At 44.1% G+C, this 22,488-nt stretch overlaps 1 protein-coding gene across 3 annotated transcripts in view; it reads left to right on the plus strand.

Moving 5' to 3' along the window:
• The window catches only part of negr1 (neuronal growth regulator 1), a 343,508-nt gene that overhangs the window by 25,199 nt on the left and 295,821 nt on the right, over positions 1 to 22,488 (plus strand). The gene's annotated exons all lie outside the window — the stretch shown is intronic.

The raw sequence follows: 22,488 nt of genomic DNA on the forward strand, positions 1-22,488 counted from the left end.
ACTTGCATAACACACTTTAATCCTCCAGATGGCGGTTTGTTTGATGGCTGGCGCGCACGGACACTGACCATCAACTCTGCGACATTGTCTCAAATAAATCCAGACACACTGCATTGCATTGCCTCTTTGGCTTTTTGCCGTTCTACTACTTCACTGTCAGCCTGCCTGCTATTCACTGTGTCAGTCAGTTCTGTGCTCCAGTGTATTAGTTTGCTATGGATTCTACTTCAGCATTATTATTATTATTTTGTTTTACTTTGGAAACTGTGCCAAGCAAAGCCCAAGAGCCACGTGTAGTCCGCAGAATAAGATCAGCGCGTACTGCGGTGCTGCGTGTACACGCAGATTCAACTCGACTAGAGATTATGTCACGTTCTTTAACCCATTCTGACAGGGCACCCATTTTGGTGTCGGCATCATGTTATGCTTTAGCTATTGAAAAATAGCAGATCTACAAGCTCATATCGCGCCACCGAGTGGCGCGATACGAGCTTGTAGGTCTGCTATTTTTGAAAAGAATCGAAGAGCGACTGACATTTTTAGAATCTGATCTCAGGTCAGAATGGGTTAATCAGACCAGTGTGTGTCCAGTGGAAACCTCGTATGAATCTGATCTCAGGTCAGAATGGGTTAAAAAAAAACATTGGAACGATCCGTATCTGAATACACTTCAACGGTCCAGAGACCCGCCCCCCATGCGGTCCCGGGGACGGTTGGGCGATCCGCTCCCGGGAACGGTACGCATCATTCACACTAAACCACAACATCTGCCAAGTGGTCCCGAGTGCGCACCCGGGACCATAGTGTGAATCCCCTATTAATAAATGTATTCATGCAGGTAGGGATGGCCAAATGGAAAGATTGTCTTAACCGGTTACCGCCAGGACTTGCCGGCTAATTAACCGTTATCCGGTAAGAAAAGAAAAGCGCTATTTTGCGCATAAAAAATAGACAAATACACCGTTTACACGTGGCCTGCTGTCAATCAGTGCACTAGTGCGCACTGCGTAGGCTACAGTCTTCTATACGCACACATGTATCGCGGACCGGTCGGGAAGGATTAGGAAGAGAGGGAGAGAGAGAGAGAGAGAAAGAAAGACGTGTTAGAGAGAGCGTCTCTCTAACGCGCGCGCGAGAGAGAGAGAGAGAGCGTCTGAGAGAGAGAGAGAGAGAGAGAGAGAGAGGGAGGGAGGGAGGGGGGGGGGGGGTCCCGTCCGTCCGTCCCGTTAGCAACAAGCTAACAGCATACCGGTACGTTCGTTCTATGATCCATAAAACGACAGATCCACAACGCAGATCGGAACCAACGTTCGTTGCATGAAGGGCAGATCTGCGGGCGCGCAGCGGCGCAATGCTTTGTGTGTGTTCGTCTTTTTTTCTTTTTCCCTCCTGCTTCCACAGTCCACTACATGCAGTTGTTTTTGTTTTGGGGGAAGTAAGTCACGGCACAATGGGCACATGCGTGGTCACTGGTTGCACTGACAGTAAAGGTGGAAAGAGGAGCTTGGTGCTTTGGCCGCGGTGCCTGCTCTCGGCGCTTCAAAATAAAATATATATTTTTTTAACGGTAAACCATTAGCCGTTAGTGTTGTCGGTAACCAATTAATTAACGGTTAACGGCTAACGGCTATCGGTTGGCCATCCCTACATGCAGGAGGCCTTACTGTACATGCACAATGAGGACACGTACAGTATGGCTGTGCTCTAGTCTAGGTTGTTTATGTCTAATAATAATAATAATAATCTTTATTGTCCCGAAGGATATTCATCTTCATATTCAACTTCACTATAATATAGGCTGCAGCACACAGGCTTCTGTGTGCGGCCTAAAGGGCATGTGCGCACCGCATGCGCTTGCACTCCTTTTCAAGCTACATGCGACGCAAAATGTGTTTAAGAAACCCAGCCAATATCATTGTGTTTAAAATTACATGATGAAAGACACATAGCCTAGTAGTTACTACTGTAAGTAATGGTGTTTTTTAATCATTTAAAAATAAAATAAAAATAGATTTGATATGACTTTATGTGCCACACAAGCTCACAATTAGTCTGTAGTACCTCTGAAGGGTCCCGGACCTGACTTGATTAAACTGGACCTGAGTATATAATAGGCTCTGTACTTGGACCAAATCTCTACACCAAATCTCTTTGACAAAAATAGGTTGCTTATAGAAATCTATGGTTTGTAATGTATGTCTCCAAAAATGTTTACCTCTAAATTATGGAAATCGTACCTGCATTTTTGGTCAAAACCTCAGTTACCTCACTATCTGTAGACTGTACACTATACAGTATCAGGACACAACACTGTGGACCAGCCAAACCATGTTAGGGGAATTCATAAGTCAGCCACAGTTAACCCATTCTGACCTGAGATCAGATTCATACGAGGTTTCCACTGGACACACACTGGTCTGATGAACCCATTCTGACCTGAGATCAGATTCTAAAAATGTCAGTCGTTTTTTTCGATTTTTCAAAAATAGCAGACCTACAAGCTCGTATCGCGCCACTCGGTGGCGCGATACGAGCTTGTAGATCTGCTATTTTTCAATAGCTAAAGCATAACATGATGCCAACACCCGTTCAGAATGGGTTAATGTTCAACATTGAATACATCAAGTGATCTGTGAGGTCATTAGCATTCTAATTTTAGACTCGGGGCTGGCTTTGCGCTCTCCCCCTATTCACTCCATCTTTCTTTGTCTTTCTGTCTGTCTGTCTCTGTCTTTTTCCTTCCATTCTTAGACAAGGGCAGGGAAACTGAAGGCAAATGCTCTCGATCGAACGCCGTCCGCATACATGTCTGGAGTGTTCACTCATCTCTGTGAATGTGCATTCCACTGTTCTATTGTACTCTCCGGCTAAATGATCACTTCACTAACAATTCCATTCATAGATAGAGAGAAAATATTACCTTTAACCTTTCTGACCGTTCACCCATTTTGGTGTCGGCATCATGTTATGCTTTAGCTATTGAAAAATAGCAGATCTACAAGCTCATATCGCGCCACCGAGTGGCGCGATACGAGCTTGTAGGTCTGCTATTTTTGAAAAATCGAAGAACGACTGACATTTTTAGAATCTGATCTCAGGTCGGAATGGGTTCATCAGACCAGTGTGTGTCCGGCGGAAACCTCGTATGAATCTGATCTCAGGTCAGAATGGGTTAAGAAGCAGTGAAAATAGAAGAGCTTATATCGTCTATTTTACCTAGTTTGGGTCCCACGGAGACATCAAATTTGGGTCTCAAGCTAAAAGGTTTTGGGAACGAGTGCCATGCTGCTGGCCTGCAAACAATCCTACTATAATGGAGACACACAGAACATACCTTTTGCTCGGTTATATGGACAGGTTCACCACACTTTAGTTTAGACATGGATCTATGTGATGTTTTCCTCTTATTACAGATGTGTTTCCAGTTTCAGGGATTTGACTCATGTCTTATAGTTGAACACATTTTACATCTCTATACATCTCTAAAGTGAATTGACTCTAATAGCGGTCTCACTGTGAGCAAGTATTGGTGTGCAACCGGTCCGATTCCATTCACCAATGGTATAATGATGTCTGTTCTATATTGGAGAAGTTGCCACGTGGCGCAAAAGATGTGCGCATGATGTGCCACTAGCCAATGAAAAGATGTGCGCATGTGGCGACAAGCCAATGAAAAACAGTTCGCTATTTTGTCCTGAACTGTGCAGCTGATATATATATACAGCATTGTCATATTTAAAAGGCGCTTTATAGCTTCTCTCAGCTCAAAGCGTGTATGAATAAGGAGATAAATGAACAGCTGACGTCGGTGGGAGAGGACGTCAGCTGTGTGTGTGTGTGTGTGTGTGTGTTTGTGCGCGCTCGCGTGTGAGAGGGAGGTAAACTGTCAGCAACACGTTACATTTCTACTTATACTAAAGAAAGAGGCAGCGATGGAGCCATAAGTCCATATCCATAAATTCGGGGACATAAATTGCGCAAAATACTGTTAAACATGACGGCAGCAGCCTGCTGCATCCTCCTAGCTGTTGTGTGCTAAGCTAAATCATCATACAGAACCACAACAGACAACACGGCATTGACCAGGGTTGCCACATTGACTGAGAGGGAAACAAGCAACCAGGTCTATGAAAATGTTAACAGACCAGATCAAGTCAGAAAATCCGAAAAAGTCAGAAAATAAATCTAGAATAAGCAACAATATTGCTGACTGTCAAACATCATTGTCCAATGTTGTTTTAGAGCAGTGGTTCTCAAACATTTTCATGTCATGGACCACAAATATTCTATATATATATATATATTTATATATATATATTATATATATATAATATATATATTTACTATATATATTTACTATATATAAATTCTAGTAGTATATATTGGGTGTTGAAAAGCTAATCTGGCATCATGAAACAAGGCAGCATCTTGTCTTTCCTGCACTGTACAATGTACAAATGCCACAGAATCAACACATCTTGTGGTTATGTAATATGCGCACTCTGGTATAACGGTAACAGTGCAGTATCGTTAATTAACAGGTTATATCTCCACAGGGTCAGTTAGAGTTCATTTGCTGATGAGTATCCTAATTGTAACCTTGAGTCTACTTAGCTCTTGAATACATGCATGGCAAGATGAATGGCTTAATCCATTCTGTACGGGAACACCCTTTTGGTGTTATGCATTATGTTATGCTTTAGCTATTGAAAAATAGCAGATCTACAAGCTCGTAGCGCGCCACCGAGTGGCGCGCTACGAGCTTGTAGGTCTGCTATTTTTTGAAAATTCAAAGAACCACTGACATAGAAAAATAGCTTTTTCAGAAAACTGTCAGGATGTAGAAGACATTTTTAGAATCTGATCTCAGGTCAGAATGGCTTAACCCATTCTGTACGGGAACCCCTTTTGGTGTTTTAACTATTGAAAAATAGCAGATCTACAAGCTCATAGCGTGCTATTTTTGAAAAATCGTGAAAATGCGGCACAAATCTTTGAACATATATTCTTTCAGAAGACTTTTTTTTAATTATTTCGACATCAGGCCTAAATGGGTTAATATTACTTGTTTTGTATGATGTAGAAGATTATGTTTCTCTTGGCAGCAGCGATAAGCCACGTTTACCAAAAGGTACAAAATAATACAAATCCAGCCCCATTACATCCATGCAGCGGCATATGAATAACGTCGGGCTCAGGGCGGCTCATTGTGATGGAGCCTCGACTCTATTCCTGTTTACTCACTTGTTATTCCCAGGGAAGCATATGAAAAGGAGGATTACAGCTCCAAGCTAGTTAGCATTCAGCCATAAAAGCTCCAGAAGAAATAGGGTTGTAGATTTGTAGAGAACGCCGTGGTTATAGGCTATAGTTGTCTCCACCAGGCCGAAGGCATGGAGGGAGAGTATGTTTTGCACTCCGTCCGTCCGTCCGTCCGTCCGTCCGTCCGTGTGTGTGTGTGTGTGTGTGTGTGTCCGTCCGTGACCAGCTAATCTCGGCCAACCGTTAACCCGGTCGATGCCAAATTTTGCACACACACTCCCTGGATGCCAACCATGAACCTCTGCCCCAAACTTTCCAGAACGGCCTGTTATAGCGCCACCAGGAGGCCGCACACCTACAGATCTTTTTTTTTTTTTAAGATATTTTTTTGCGGCTTACGCCTTTTATTGATTTTTGAAGGGACAGACAGTAGGCTGACAGGAAACGGGAGAGAGATGGGGGGATGACATGCAGTAAAGGCCGTGTCGGGTCCGGGAGTCGAACCCGCGGCACACTGCGACTGGATTACCAGTCCGGTGCCCAGACCGTTACGCTACGGCCTGGGCACACCTACAGATTTTGTCCAAACATCACGCAAATTGGTACACAGTCTCTCTAGAGCCATTCAACCAAACCGGTCTTTCAGATTTCTCAGACTCCATCCTGATTGGTTAAGATTGGCTTCCAAAGTTCACAGGAGTGCTCAGTTTCAAACAAAATGCTGCAAATCATGAACACATCGCGTGATTTCCGTGAAATTGTGCACCCACATTCCCACTAGGCCGAGGACAAAATGCCACATGAACAATTTCAACTCAGCCTCAAGGTGGCGCTATAACTGGCCGAAAAGTGTTTTTACCTCTAACTGCACGGATCTGTGGATAACCTGGTGGAGACCTGTGCCCAGAAGGGCACTTTTTCTAGTTTCCATTGCGCTGCTGCTGTGCTGGTATATATGAGAATTGTTACATATAGCGGGCATACATTTCAACATCCTATATTTCAACACAGATCGCATGAGACAGTTTGACACAGTCAGGAGGTGCCAGTGGCGGAGAAGAGTCTCCCTGGAGACGTGCAATCACTCTCCAGTCTTTCACATTCCCCCGTACCAGTTAGTTGGCTTCACTGAGCTGTCCTTGGCTTGTCTCATTTTGCTGCAAACCTCAAACCACTTGTCTTGTCTCTTGATTTCCACCCACTGCTCCGCATGACTGACTGACTGACACTTTGATGTCCTCTGTCTCTCACGGACAAGCTTCCTAATGCCATGGTTGGTCCCTTTTAGTTTGATTGGATCATCTTTGTCACTTTTTTGTCTCCGTGTTCATTTCAGGGGTCACCCTCCTCCTGAGCAGGTTGAATGCCCTGCATGGCTGGCACTGTATTCCGTGTTACCGATGTGCTGCATTTCCGCTGGTGTTGAGCACAGCTAGAGTTACATGTAGAAACAGGTGACTTTAACCCATTTTGCGCGGGAACCCCTTTTGGTGTTTTAAACATTATGTTATAATTTAGCTATTGAAAAATAGCAGATCTACAAGCTCATAGCGCGGCGCGCTATGAGCTTGTAGGTCTGCTATTTTAGAAAAATCATGAACATGTGGTGCAAAGCTTTGAATATATACTCTTTCAGAGCGAACGTTTTTTAACTCAAATCTTTGCTTCTGAGAGGAGGTGGGGTCCCTGAAACAACACATTTTCAGATGGGGGGGTCAGTGGACAATTTCATATATTTTTGGGGGTCCTTGACATGAAATATTGAGAACCACTGATATAGAAACATTTTTTTCAGTTTTCGGTTTTTCAGAAAAAAATACATTTTAAAAAATTGTAGCTTGTAGGTCTGCTATTTTTGAAAAATCGAAGAACGACTGACATTTTTTAGAATCTGATCTCAGGTCAGAATGGGTTCATCAGGACCAGTGTGTGTCCGGCGGAAACCTCGTATGAATCTGATCTCAGGTCAGAATGGGTTAATGACATGCACTGGTTCACTTTAGGGAATATCCAGAGCAGATGCTGCATGATGCTGTGCTAATGGTGATGACTGTGCACCCCGACAACCTAAAAGAGGGCGTGGGGGCGGTGAAGTGATGAACACACTGGAAACGCAATCTGGAAAATGACTGTCGTCAGAGGAGAGCCAGCACTGGCTTATTTTTCAATTTCATCTCAGTCAGAGATGTGCTGACATATAAATCTTAGCCGCTGATGAATCACTGTGTTCTGCCCGACAGACCAACGTGGCAGATGAAGGGATATTACGTTTACGGTGTCTGTAGCTGCCGTGCCTTATTAACCCATTCTGGGTGGGAACCCCTTTTGGTGTTTTAAACATTCTGTTATAATTTTAGCGATTGAAAAATAGCAGATCTACATGCTCATAGCGCGCCACCCAGTGGCGCGCTACGAGCTTGTAGGTCTGCTATTTTTTTTTATCGTTAAAGTGTGGCGCAAATCTTTAAATATATTCTTTCAGAGCGAACGTCTCATATCTTTGCTTCTGGGGGGGGGGGGGTCCCTGGAACAACATATTTTCAGATGGGGGTCCGCAGCCAAATTCAGACAATTCTGGGGGTCCTTGACATGAAAAAGGTTGAGCACCACTGACATAGAAACAGACGTTTTTCAGAAAACTATTAGGATTCAGAAGCCATTTTTCAGGTCTAAATAGGTTAAGAGATCCACTGTTTCGTTGCCCCTGAATCTAGTGTGACACTCCACCCAGATCCCTGCCTGATACAGTATAAGGTCTTTCCTCATGGAAATATAACCTGGATTCTTTCTTAAAGAGTAACATTGTGTAGCTAACACTACAGTAGTTTGATGCTTCAGAACAACCTTCAAAGTTAAAGAGAAGATTATGAGAGATAGACCTGTCTTCTTGACGGGAATCTCTGTTGCATTCACCCACACATCGATGTTAAGAGTAACATTGTGTAGCTAACACCATAGTAGTTTGATGCTTCAGAACAACCTTCAAAGTTAAAGAGAAGATTATGAGATATAGACCTGTCTTCTTGACGGGAATCTCTGTTGCATTCACCCACACATCGATGTTAAAAGCGTAGGCGTGAGATGAAAGGGGAAAATCAGGGATGGCTCGATGGCTCATTCTCCCTCCAGGTTTTTGTTTTTTAACTCAAAGTATAGAAATGAACACAGAGAGCTGAGACTTCCTGAACTTGCCTCAGTGCATCTTCAAAACAGAATAGTTACCTGAAGGAACATTCACAGCTCGAGGAAAGGTTTTTTTGGACGGAGATATAAAGCCCTGCATTTGATGCCACTACAGCTTCCCAAAGAAGTCAGCACAGTGCACATAAGGCAAGATTTAACCCATTCTGACCTGAGATCAGATTCATACAAGGTTTTCCACTGGACACACACTGGTCTGATTAACCTATTCTGACCTGAGATCAGATTTAAAAAATGTCAGTCGTTCTTCGATTTTTCAAAAAATAGCAGACCTACAAGCTCGTATCGCGCCACTCGGTGGCGCGATATGAGCTTGTAGATCTGCTATTTTTCAATAGCTAAAGCATAACATGATGCCAACACCAAAATGGGTGCCCGTTCAGAATGGGTTAAAGAACAAAAAAAGTATGCTAACAATTCATTCTCCAGAGACTATTTTAGACCATGCAGGCAAGGCCATTTTAAGCTTTTTAGCCGGAAACCGAGATTACTTGAAAATGTATAAATCCCCCTTTTCACTCATTTTAATATAACATTTTATGTAAGAAATTGTACGAGAACATTTTTAAACTGTAGTGAACGAGTTAAGCCGAGCGTTAACAGTAACAATGAAGGTAATTATGGAGAAATAAGACAAGCTATAGAAATACATGTGTGGATTGACTCACAAAGCATGTAAAAATAGTAGCACCGATCTACAGTCACGTTGCTCTCATTTAGTATATATGAGAACGTTTCATCAATTTAGCTGGTGTTCCTTTTCAGAGTCAATGAGCGTAAAGGTGGAACAAGCTTAAAGTTCTACTTCATGGGTGCTCGGTGGCGCAGTACTAAAAGTAATCTGCCCACCAACCCATGCAGAGTCTGGGGGTTTGAATCTACCGCAACCTACCTACGGGGGAAGGGCGGGGAGGGTGTCGCTACGTACACACACACCTGTCAGCGGGGAGAGGGGGGGGGGGGGGGGGGTGATGGGTAAGCGAAGTAGGACGGACGTCGGAGGCGCTATGTCCTCCCGTGTGGGGTGGAATTAACCCATTCTGACCTGAGATCAGATTCATACGAGGTTTCCACTGGGACACACACTGGTCTGATGAACCCATTCTGACCTGAGATCAGATTCATACGAGGTTTCCACTGGACACACACTGGTCTGATTAACCCATTCTGACCTGAGATCAGATTCTAAAAATGTCAGTCGCTCTTCGATTTTTCAAAAATAGCAGATCTACAAGCTCGTATCGCGCCACCGAGTGGCGCGATACGAGCTTGTAGATCTGCTATTTTTCAATAGCTAAAGCATAACATGATGCCGACACCAAAATGGGTGCCCGGTCAGAATGGGTTAATTGGCATAACGACTACTTTGTGGAGATATTGTGGGAAAAATAAGGGAAAAAAATCACACCTGTGTGAAGTGAGTTTGACGCTCTTACAGTATCATCGGACATGATCATACATCATCTCCTCCTTCCGGCCAATCAGAATTTGCGCCCTCACCTTCGTCATCAATGTTTTGTGTTTACACGAACACTCAACACAAAATTGTCCATTCATTGTCAATGGCATTATCCCATTCTGACCGGGCACCCATTTTGGTGTTGGCATCATGTCATGCTTTAGCTATTGAAAAATAGCAGATCTACAAGCTCATATCGCGCCACCGAGTGGCGCGATACGAGCTTGTAGGTCTGCTATTTTTGAAAAAAATCGAAGAACGACTGACATTTTTAGAATCTGATCTCAGGTCAGAATGGGTTAATCAGACCAGTGTGTGTCCAGTGGAAACCTCGTATGAATCTGATCTCAGGTCAGAATGGGTTTAACACTAGGAAGTCTGAGCAGCCGTTCTGACCGAATTTGAAATTTCAACGTTTATTTTCTTAGCCCATGGAGTCCAGAGAAAGTTCCCCTTGCATGACTTTGTCTAAATATTCGGTTGAAATCATCTCTGTTTTTTTTTCCATTTGAAACATTTTGTAAATATGATTTTAGGCATATATCTCTTACTCAGTCTGACTATAATCGGCCCAATCGACCGCCGTCACCCTTTCTCCCCCTCTCGTCTTTTGTTTGCGCTGCTTGATAATGGTGTTAATGGTGATTCCCCGACATTTACTTTTCACTTGATATCGTTTCGTAGAGAGCGCCTACACAACCGATTTATATACCAAATGAAAGCCCCAATTCCATAGTTTACATGGTATTTTGATTTTTTTTAAATGAGCAAAAAATGAGCGAGTTATGGTGGTAGGGGTGGAGAAAAAAAAAGAACACACAAAAGACAGCTGGAGACGGCATTGTTGTTGTTCAAGCCTGCATTCCATGTCCAACGAATTAAATCATATACGTTTGGCTGGTTAATTAACTTGGAATTTGTTTATTATTTTGATAAGATAATAGGAATATGAATACAATGATTATTATCATTGTTATTATTATTATTATTATTATTGAATGCTCGGTTAGACTCGACCCGACATTTACTTTCCATGAAGCGAGAACGCTTGCCGATGCGCGATACAAAATAAAAAGTGTTTGAATAATTCCAACCAGATAGACCTCCCGAACCGCTAAATGTTTTGTCAGTCAAAAGAACAGTTCTTTCTGCAAGCGACGTGGAACTTATGTAGGCATGCTGCTGTGGATTAATTTGTTCTGGCATATAGGCTCAATATCGCCAGCTCTTTGTCAGTCAAAAGAGTTCAGCCTCTGTCCGTCCTTCTTTATCTGTAAACTTTTTCTCTCTCTCTCCCTCTCAGGGAAGCATGCAAATGTTCATGAATTCAATAACTGCACGATGTTTTATAAACAGCAGCTGAGCTGGTGTTTCTCCTCAACATGCAGTGCATTTCACGTGTGGAGTTTATTTTTTGTATCACCAGGCTGCAGGCTTTCTATTTAGTGTCTATTTAGTGTGCAAGGCTTACATCCGGTAAGCCACTGTATGCGCTGAGTTCCATACACAACACATACACGATCCGTATCCTCTCCTCACCGGATGTTGAATTCACAGTGCTAACGGCCGTATTCTGAACGATGTTTTTTTATTAATTAAACTGATATAACAACATAACGTGGCTAATAATTGTTTATTTGGAATGTACTTTGGCTGGTAATTTAGGTAAATATAACGCGACTCACTTGTATAAGTAATTTACCGCGGACAGGCCGCATTTAATGCAATACATTGGCTTTAGTAATGTTGTTAGCTTATAATATTAGCAACTGTAAGCTAACGGCTGGAGGACTACGGACAATCCGGTCAATAACATCATTACACTTAAACATTAATACAATTATGTCATGTTTACATGCCTAGTCAAGCAGTCTGTACATCGCGTGGGGTGACATATATTAATTACATCGATAACACACAAGAAAAGACAAGTGATCTTGCTCTTTTGGAAGGAAAAAAATAACAACAAAAGGCAACAACGTGACACTCTTCCATGGCTATGTTGCAATATAGTACTAACGGGCAACGGCAAAATATATATTTTTCACATGTATTATTAGTTTTATACATTTTAGGAGTGAAAACATGTGTTAAGAAACATATTATGATTTAATTCGTTGGAAATGGGATGCAGGCTTGAACAATGTCTTCTCCAGCTGGAGAGGGACGTGTGGGGGAGAGAGTGGCCAATCAAATCGCACCAAAAACACGGTCCCCCTGACCCCCAGCCGACTGAGTAGTAGTGATTTTTTTTCAGACTTCGTAGTGTTAATCAGACCAGTGTGTGTCCCAGTGGAAACCTCGTATGAATCTGATCTCAGGTCAGAATGGGTTTAATCAGACCAGTGTGTGTCCAGTGGAAACCTCGTATGAATCTGATCTCAGGTCAGAATGGGTTAATGAATACCAGTATGCAAAGGAGGAAAACAAAAATGTTGGGTCGTCCCTGTGAATTCACCTGGCACAAAACAATGACCGAGCAACAGAATCTAGACCGCGGCCATTTGATACCATTTGATACCATTTGATACCATTTGATACCATTTGATACCACTGCCAGCGACCGTGTTGTTGCCACTAAGCGCTCGCATTGTTTGTTTTCTCCTGACTTTATCGAGGGTGACTTACATAACCCGTTTGTACATGATGCGTAATCTATTTATGAAGATGGATATTAACTGACACCGTGGTAGATTAAGTGCCTCTCTTCAAGGACACATCGGTGCTGTTCTCCTGGCCCGTGTTTTGAACCAACAACCTCGGGATCATTAATCCATTTAGAGTAACGGCAGAGTGAACAACACGCTGAACGTCCCTTTACAGCAGTTAGTTAACCCATTTAGGCCTGACGTCAAATTTTTAAAAATGTCTTTTTAAAATTATTTTTTTTTTCTGAAAAACCTCATGTTTCTATATCAGTGGTTCTCAATATTTCATGTCAAGGACCACAAAAATTATATGTAATAATATGGCGCCGATCTGGAAATATGTTGTTCCAGGGTATACCTCCCCAGAAGCAAAGATTTGAGTAAAATACTGAAACTGAAAGAATATATAATTATTCAAAGATTTGAGAAACATTTTCACGATTTTTCTAAAATAGCAGACCTACAAGTCTACGAGCTTGTAGATCTGCTATTTTTCGATAGCTAAAGTATAACATAATGCTTAAAACCCCAAATGGGGTTCCCGCCCAAAATGGATTAAACAGCAGACGGTGCTCCGACAATGAATATATATCCTGCCACTGTTCAGTATTACAGACACTGTGACAATTGCTAACACTGCAAACCATATGGCTGGAAAGACATCTAATAGCAATCTGCTGTAAGTTCTCCGGTTTCCCAATGAAGGACAAAGGTTCTGCTTATTAGGTCGGGAAATTGCAGAGGTGTACTGAGGCGTGACTGATCTGTGCATTTGGGTGAGCACAAAGAATTAAGACACATGCACCATGATGGCTTTGAATTAGACTTCAGTGCTGAAACACGAAACGAGAAACCATCACCGTCATTTCCAAACTCAATCTATCGCTCCCTGCCTTCGCTAAAAAAAAAGCTCACAAATACTCTCATTCGTCTCTCCCTTTTCAAGTCCCTTCTCTCTCTGAGCGCTGTGTTTGCAGTCGCTTTCATTTTCCACCTGCCCTTCTCTTTACTGCCTTTTATTCTCCAGCTTTTATCTTCTGCTTTCATCCCCAAGTCATTCTTAACATCGAAGTGGCTCTGGGCCCCCCCCCCCAACTGTATAATTTAAGGACCTGTCACCTCGTCAGTGGCACAGGGAGCCGAGCCCAGAGAGAGGCTCCGACGTGTCGCGCGCCGTCCAGGGGAGAATCATCAGAATGTAGATCATAGGGGTGGTGCACGGGGGGGAGAGGAGGGATGAATATAGGGAGCCTTTAACCCATTCTGACCTGAGATCAGATTCATACGAGTTTTCCACCTGAGATCAGATTCTAAAAATGTCAGTCGTTCTTCGATTTTTCAAAAAATAGCAGACCTACAAGCTCGTATCGCGCCACTCGGTGGCGCGATATGAGCTTGTAGATCTGCTATTTTTCAATAGGTAAAGCACAACATGATGCCGACACCAAAATGGGTGCCCGGTCAGAATGGGTTAAATTCATTCTCGGAACACGCTCTCATCTTCGGATTCAAGTAGGAGCGGCAGGAACTACTGAGAGACTTTTGGGGGCCAGCTGCCTTGTCGTCGCAGACAGGTTCACGAGTTGATTAGCTGTTTCTAAAACCATTTATGTATAAGCTTACAGTGTGAATTATCTTTCTTCTGTTTTTAATATCAACAAAGGAATGTCTTCATGAATTATTCATGGGGCTGTATACACTTTGCCTCCTCGATCCTCCTGTTATTAACTGCAGGGTAGAAAAAATATATATACAGTCGAATAATTTAGTCGGAAGGAACAGCTTACAGTACCAGTTGGAGCACCTTGTGGAGAGGCAAGAACTGCACATTAGGGCCAATCATGGGAAATGAAAATCCATTTGAATGAACCGTGTCAGTTTTAAGTGCTCCAAGCATTCGCTCGCAGCAACGTCTCGGCCCTGTCAATTTTGACATAAAAAGGATTATGGCGTGACAGCTCCAGGTTTATCTACAGCGTGTCTGAATCTTTGTCTAACCATAACCTTTTATTTGCCCCGGCGGCGGGGAGGACAAAAGGACAGCGATAAACTTTTGCAGATTGGTCAGCTGCCTTATCGTCCATCTAGGGGGTAATATGGGAGCTAACCAATCAACACAAGCGCCACCATTCACTGTTGAAGGAAGTCAGCGGTGTCAAACAGGCAAGAAGAGACCCAGCAGAATGGTTTAGTAAAAGAGATGGCAGACACTGGAGAGCAAAGGATAAAAAACACAGAGTTGAAAAACAAACTTTCAGTGTTTCACAGAACGGCCACATAATGGTGAGACCAGGGCTCAACTCTCACTGTTGGGAAATCCTACAATTCTGTTCATGTTAGTGATATTAGTTATTCTATCAAAGTGTCAGTCAAATGTTATTTTGTCATTGATTCTTGTTCATTTATACAAACATGTTTGTTTACATACTGTAGAGTGTAGTGTACATGGATGGGTACAGTATGTGATAAACCCATTAACCCATTCTGACCTGAGATCAGATTCATACGAGGTTTCCACTGGACACACATTGGTCTGATTAATGTCTGGGGTATCAGCTCCCAGATAGACTGTTACTGTTAGACTATAACCTATTGTCTGCACTCTGCACTCAAACCCTATAGTGGACTGGATCCCAATAGCCAAACTACAAGTTCACCATGCGTCGCAACACGGTGAACACAGTGATGAGCTTCACTGTAAATCCCTGGAACATGTGACACGTTTAACCTAAACACCATGTGTGTAATAATAAAATGCCAAGTGTTTATTAATGGTCATAAAATACAGTAGAACACAAGTTCACTCAAACACCTCACGAGAACACCTAGTGTTCAAATTCTAAACACCTATCAATGCTCTTTGTCCACTCAGAATAGCCAAATGGCATTAATCACGCCTCCAGGTCTTTAGTTTACTCAAGTTAGGGAATAAGACCTGGTACTTAAGACACGCAAAATACAGCCCCTACCTAGTGTTCAAATTCTAAACACCTATATGACTGACTTTGATTGTAAAAACGAAACACGTTTATGTGTTTAAAAAGTGTTACAGGCGATTAAACATGTTCTTCTGTTTATAATCTAAACACTGTGACACGTTTAAAAAGTGTTACAAATAAGTGTTTAATACTGTTTAATAACCTAAACGCTTGGGTTTAGTATCTGCTCTGCCAAATGATAGCCCCCCCACAACATTTCAAGTGGTTAAAAAAAAAGCTACGTACACAAGCACCATATCACTATGAAGTGACGTGTTGTAGCCCGCATGGGCTGGATATAAATAGCTCACAAGGGCCGCTCGCAAGGTTTTCATCTCTCTCTCTCTCTCTGAGTATTTATGGCTGCTGCTGGCCACCTTAGTAAAACATGCGACACTCTCTGTAAACAGGACCCCGCAACAGGGCCTTGCCGACTCAGTGGGGGCCCGCGGGCAGCGCTTAATCAGAGCAGTAGAGCGTAGTATACTACGCAGTACTCGTGAGTGGGCGGTTTGGTGAGACCCCACAAGCTGGGGTGGTGGGAGGGGGGGTGGTGGGGGGGGCTTGCAGTGTTGCCCAATTAGTGTTGAAAAGTGTAGCTGTAGTGAGAGTGCATCAGCAGGGAAGTGTGGGCCGGCATGGGGCGTGTCATCAATCATCACTCCAGCTCCGGGCTCCTTCCAACCCTCTTTACCTCCTATTTGGCAGGAGGAAGAGGGGGATGCAGGAGGAGAGAGAGGTAGGGAGAGAGAGAGAGAGAGAGAGAGAGGTCACATTCCCACCTAATACTTCGGTAGACTCATGCGTATGAGCAGGGGGGACCTTTATCAATGTGTTCCATTCATAAACTAGCCTACACAGTGAAATCTACAGTGATAAATATTAAAATTATACTCATAACGTGCATGTGTCGTGCCGTCTGGGACTGGACCCCCCCCCCCCCCCCCCTCTCTCTCTCGCTATCTCACTACCAGCCACGCACTGTTCTTTTGGGCATGGAGGCACAGCGCTGAGCGCACTGATATAACAGAGTAAACAGACAGCAGCGCAAAATGTTTACACGTTTATTGAGATGAAAGTTCCTACTCCCCACTAGTCCCCACACAGTGACAGCACAGTGACGCACAGACAGACAGAATATTCTGTACGCTATAACACTATTACACTGCACTGCAGTGTTTTTATGTGTTTTCTTAAGCAATTGATTAATGTACTCGTCCTCATTTTGATCAGGGCTTCAGTCTCCTCATTCGACCACGTCTAGTATCCACGGTAACGGGACATCTTTGCGCTGCGTAAAATATGCCTTCTCCGTCTCCAACTGTGTTCAGCTCCTCACCCGCCACATTGTTTGCTTCATTTCCTTTATTTACTGCGGATTGCATTCACACCTGCACCGAATCGTAATCAAGTGCGATTGGAAGCGAAGCGAAACCCCCGTTTTTGCTCGGAGTAGAATGCGGTTCTTTGATACACATTAGGATTCAAATGAGCCTTCACACCTGCCAAACGAAGTGCACTTTCTGACAATGCGCAGCAGGATTCGTTTTAATCACAGCAAAGGTCTCTGGTATGAATGTGACCAGAGAGAGATGGCATTAAAGGGAAGCTCAATCAGCACGTCAATAATGAGGCATTGCTTTTTTGTGATACATTGTTCATTGTACTGTTTAAAAAAAAACAATGAAAAAAGAAGGAAGAAATATGGCATGATCTGTCATGAATGGAACATGTGAATCATACTGTATATTATATACGCTATACCTGCAGACAGTACAGTACGGCTTATGTGAATATATTAATTTACAACCAACCATACATATGTATGTACTGCACTGGGCTTACAGTACACTGGGTGTAGTGTAAGCCTGTAATAAAGGCCAGTGGTGTAAAGTAACTAAGTACATGTACTGCCGGCATGTTTTCGGGCACCTTACCTCAGCCTGCCAGGCAAAAACTACAAAATGACTACAAATCGTGGGTCCTTCGACCGGCCATCGTTTCAAGATGGATGCTGCTTCAGGCCGTAAGCAGCTGCCGTTAAGAGGCCTGTCGTAAACGTGGGTCGTAAGAGATAACCTTTTGAACCCGTCTGAAGACGGGGATGGCAGGAAATGTGTGAGGTATTTTTGAGTAATGCAACCACTCCTATAGACAGCTATGTGTGTCCCTGTGTCCCTGTGTCTCTAACCACTCCTATAGACAGCTATGTGTGTCCCTGTGTCTCTAACCACTCCTATAGACAGCTATGTGTGTCCCTGTGTCCCTGTGTCTCTAACCACTCCTATAGACAGCTATGTGTGTCCCTGTGTCTCTAACCACTCCTATAGACAGCTATGTGTGTCCCTGTGTCCCTGTGTCCCTAACCACTCCTATAGACAGCTATGTGTGTCCCTGTGTCCCTGTGTCCCTAACCACTCCTATAGACAGCTATGTGTGTCCCTGTGTCCCTAACCACTCCTATAGACAGCTATGTGTGTCCCTGTGTCTCTAACCACTCCTATAGACAGCTATGTGTGTCCCTGTGTCCCTGTGTCTCTGGGTCTGTCCGAGCACGAAAATAGCTTTTGGACCAAGTGTCACTGTTGCGCAGCCTAACACACACACACACACACACACACACACACACACACACACACACACACACACACACACACACACACACACACACACACACACACACACACACACACACACACACACACACACTAACTGTATATAATGATGATTTGGGGTGGTACAGTGACAGTACAGTACAGTAGAAGGACCCCCACACGGTAACTCTGTCATTTCTCAACCATTTCAGACACGGGGCGGCTCGCCGGAACCGGGCCGGCCCCCTGAGCACGTTCCTGTGGGTACCCCGGGGACCCCTGTGGAGTTGCACCACTCACTTCACACGGGTGTGATTTAAACATTTCAGTAGCTTCACTTCTACTACTAGTTACTTTGTAGATTTTGATTATTATTTCAAACATACAGTACGTATATAACACACTATTCAGTAGTACCGAACTGCAAGCTCACAATTTTGTTTTAGTTTTTTTTAAGGTGTTTTTTTGTGGCTTTCGCCTTTATTTTATATATTCTTTATGAAGGGACAGAGAGTAGGCTGACAGGAAATGGGGGGAGAGATGGGGGGGGGGGGAAGACATGCAGTATAAAGGCCATCGGGAGTCGAACCCGCGGCCACACTGCCAGACTGGATTTACCAGCCAAAGTGCCTGGACCGCTGAGCCACTGCCCAGGCCGCAAGCTCACAATTATGCGATGCAAAATGATAGAATGATTGATAATCAAACAAACCAAAAGCCAAAAACAAGTCTCATTGAGTCTGAGTAGTGAATTGCATTTTTATAGCTGCTTTTCCAAGTGCTCAAAGCGCTTTACAATGGTTCATTCATTCATACATTGGGAGGTGAAACGGCGAACAGTCGACGCCATGCAGCGTCCTCACTTCCCACATTCACCAATGGTGGCGAGCTCACACCGACCGACTCATTGGAGGCAACGTAGGTTTCAGTGTCTTTGCCCAAGGACACTTTGACATGTGGACAGGAGGAGCCGGGATTCAAACCGCCGACCCCAGGATCATTAGACGTCCTGGCCTACCTTCTGAGCCACAGCCACCCCAGTGTTAGTAGTGTTTGTACCTCGTCATCTGCCTGAGGTTTGAGCATAACCCATGGTGGTTCTGCCTGTCTGTCTGAACACTGTCCTTATGGCAGTGTCCCGTCTGCCTGTCTGTCTGAACACTGTCCTTATGGCAGTGTGTCTGTCTGTCTGTCTGAACACTGTCCTTATGGCAGTGCGTCTGCCTGTCTGTCTGAACACTGTCCTTATGGCAGTGTCCCGTCTGCCTGTCTGTCTGAACACTGTCCTTATGGCAGTGCGTCTGCCTGTCTGTCTGTCTGAACACTGTCCTTATGGCAGTGCGTCTGCCTGTCTGTCTGTCTGAACACTGTCCTTATGGCAGTGTCCTGTCTGCCTGTCTGTCTGAACACTGTCCTTATGGCAGTGCGTCTGTCTGTCTGTCTGTCTGAACACTGTCCTTATGGCAGTGCGTCTGTCTGTCTGTCTGTCTGAACACTGTCCTTATGGCAGTGTCCTGTCTGCCTGTCTGTCTGAACACTGTCCTTATGGCAGTGTCCTGTCTGCCTGTCTGTCTGAACACTGTCCTTATGGCAGTGTCCTGTCTGCCTGTCTGTCTGAACACTGTCCTTATGGCAGTGTCCTGCCTGTCTGTCTGTCTGAACACTGTCCTTATGGCAGTGTTCCGTCTGCCTGTCTGTCTGAACACTGTCCTTATGGCAGTGCGTCTGTCTGTCTGTCTGTCTGAACACTGTCCTTATGGCAGTGCGTCTGTCTGTCTGTCTGTCTGAACACTGTCCTTATGGCAGTGTCCTGTCTGCCTGTCTGTCTGAACACTGTCCTTATGGCAGTGTCCTGTCTGCCTGTCTGTCTGAACACTGTCCTTATGGCAGTGTCCTGTCTGCCTGTCTGTCTGAACACTGTCCTTATGGCAGTGTCCTGCCTGTCTGTCTGTCTGAACACTGTCCTTATGGCAGTGTTCCGTCTGCCTGTCTGTCTGAACACTGTCCTTATGGCAGTGCGTGGCGTGCATCAGTTGTCACGAATGTGTGACAGAAACAGCACAGCACAGCACACATGTTTGCCTCTCCCTTGTGCGTCAGCCATCAATAAGCCAACTGTCCCTCCACTTTCTTTTTACAGCAAGGCATTGTACGAGAGTCTGACTGGGAGATTTATATTGTTGCCAAAGAATGGGAATGTGTGTGTGTCTGTATGTCTGCGCGCGTGTGTGTGTGTCTGTGTGCGTGCGTGTGTGCGTGTGCGTGCGTGCTGGGGGGTGGGCGGTACTTGGCACTGTATGCTAGAGATGTAGTGATAATGACAGCTCATCATCATCATCATCTAAATGAGAACGTCTCTCATTTAGCCAGAGCCCTCATTACTCTGTCATAGTCTTGACAGTGCACTGTCGGCTAATGGAAGCTTTATTTCTTTTCATCCCAGCTATAAAAAACAACGAGGTTTGCTCAGGCTGTAATTTGTGTGAATATTTAATATATGATATCCCAGGTATACAGTATCGAGTAGAGGAACCTACAGAGCCGCACAGTCTGTCGCTCAAATTAGATTGAGGATATATTATATTTCCGTCCTTTTGTTCATTTTTTATGCCCTCTCTCGCTCTATAGAGGAGAACCTCCATGTGGAACATGCTTTAACCCATTCTGACCTGAGATCAGATTCATACGAGGTTTTCCACTGGACACACACTGGTCCTGATGAACCCATTCTGACCTGAGATCAGATTCTAGAAATGTCAGTTGCTCTTCGATTTTTCAAAAATATCAGACCTACAAGCTCGTATCGCGCCACTCGGTGGCGCGATATGAGCTTGTAGATCTGCTATTTTTCAATAGCTAAAGCATAACATGATGCTAACACCAAAATGGGTGCCCGGTCAGAATGCTTTAAGATAATCTCCCCACCGGGAGATGTAATATAATATGGGATGTAACCGAAACCACCCTTTACACGAAGTAATGAGACAAGGGAGGGCTGTGATAGTGAGAATTTAGTTATGGCTCAATTCAACCTTTCCAAATGTCGATGAGCTCCAAATTGGTCAATTTTGGACACTGTTGAGATAATGAGATCTGATTTGCAGCTGGGGCACAGCATCTGTGGCGCTCCGTCCAGCCAATGCCTGACATCCCCTCTGCATGAAACCGTCATCATCGTTTGGCTGAATGGTGTAATTAGAGTTTAAAACAAAGAATAAAGAAACAGGAGTACTCCATTAGTTTAGCGCAATCTCCATTCAACAACATTATCTTGATGGTAATGCTATGCCCATAATTTTATGGCACCTGGCAATGGATGCAGGGCTCAACGGAGATGGGATTGAGATGTTTATCCCATTCTGACCTGAGATCAGATTCACACGAGGTTTCCACTGGACACACACTGGTCTGATTAACCCATTCTGACCTGAGATCAGATTCTAAAAATGTCAGTCGTTCTTCGATTTTTCAAAAAAATAGCAGACCTACAAGCTCGTATCGCGCCACTCGGTGGCGCGATATGAGCTTGTAGATCTGCTATTTTTCAATAGCTAAAGCATAACATGATGCTGACACCAAAATGGGTGCACGTTCAGAATGGGTTATAGAGCCATGGGAGATATTTTGCCTCTGATTTTAGAAGAGCAAACGATGATGTTGTGATATTGCTGGATGTGCGAGCCAAGCCAAGGCACAAATCTTTGTGATCTTTTTTTTACCAGTTCGGATCTAAGATTTGCCATGAGATGGAACGGTTTGGGAACATTGCAGAGCTTACTCGCAGCGCTTGTGAAGTAGTCTGTCTCATAATGTGTCAGTAAAATCGCAGACAAATTGACTTTTTGTCTGAACTACATCAGGAGCACAGTCGCGTCGTGAGAAAAACACAAAAAACACAAAGAAAAATCACAGATGTTTGGAATGAGTTGTTTTCGATGGAAAGGTTAACTACACTTGTACTCTGTTTTTTCTTTGATATGTAGTCTAGCATTTCGTCTTCAGATCTGAAACTGTTTTAAAAGTGTTCACTACAATCATAAATAATGCCTTTTGCTTCTTTTGTGAGGAGATGCAGTTTGATCCTGTCTGAGATGCAGTTTGAGCCTGTCTGATCACAACTCTTGATCTGAACCAACCTTAAGCCCACCACACACCGGCTGCATCCCCCGCGTGTCGCCGCGCGGCGGACACAGCCGCCTCCATTATTTTCAATGAACCTATCGCACACCGGCTGCGTCCGACGCGCGCTGGCGCGCGGTCACGCCTCGCCTGCCGCGCCGATGCACCGCTGTTCTATTTTCCAGGCGTTGCCGCGCGGCCTCCACCCGGCTATCCGTGGGCGTGGC

Source organism: Protomyctophum parallelum, assembly GCF_964188405.1.
Source record: "Protomyctophum parallelum genome assembly, chromosome: 6".
Taxonomy (NCBI): Eukaryota; Metazoa; Chordata; class Actinopteri; order Myctophiformes; family Myctophidae; genus Protomyctophum; species Protomyctophum parallelum.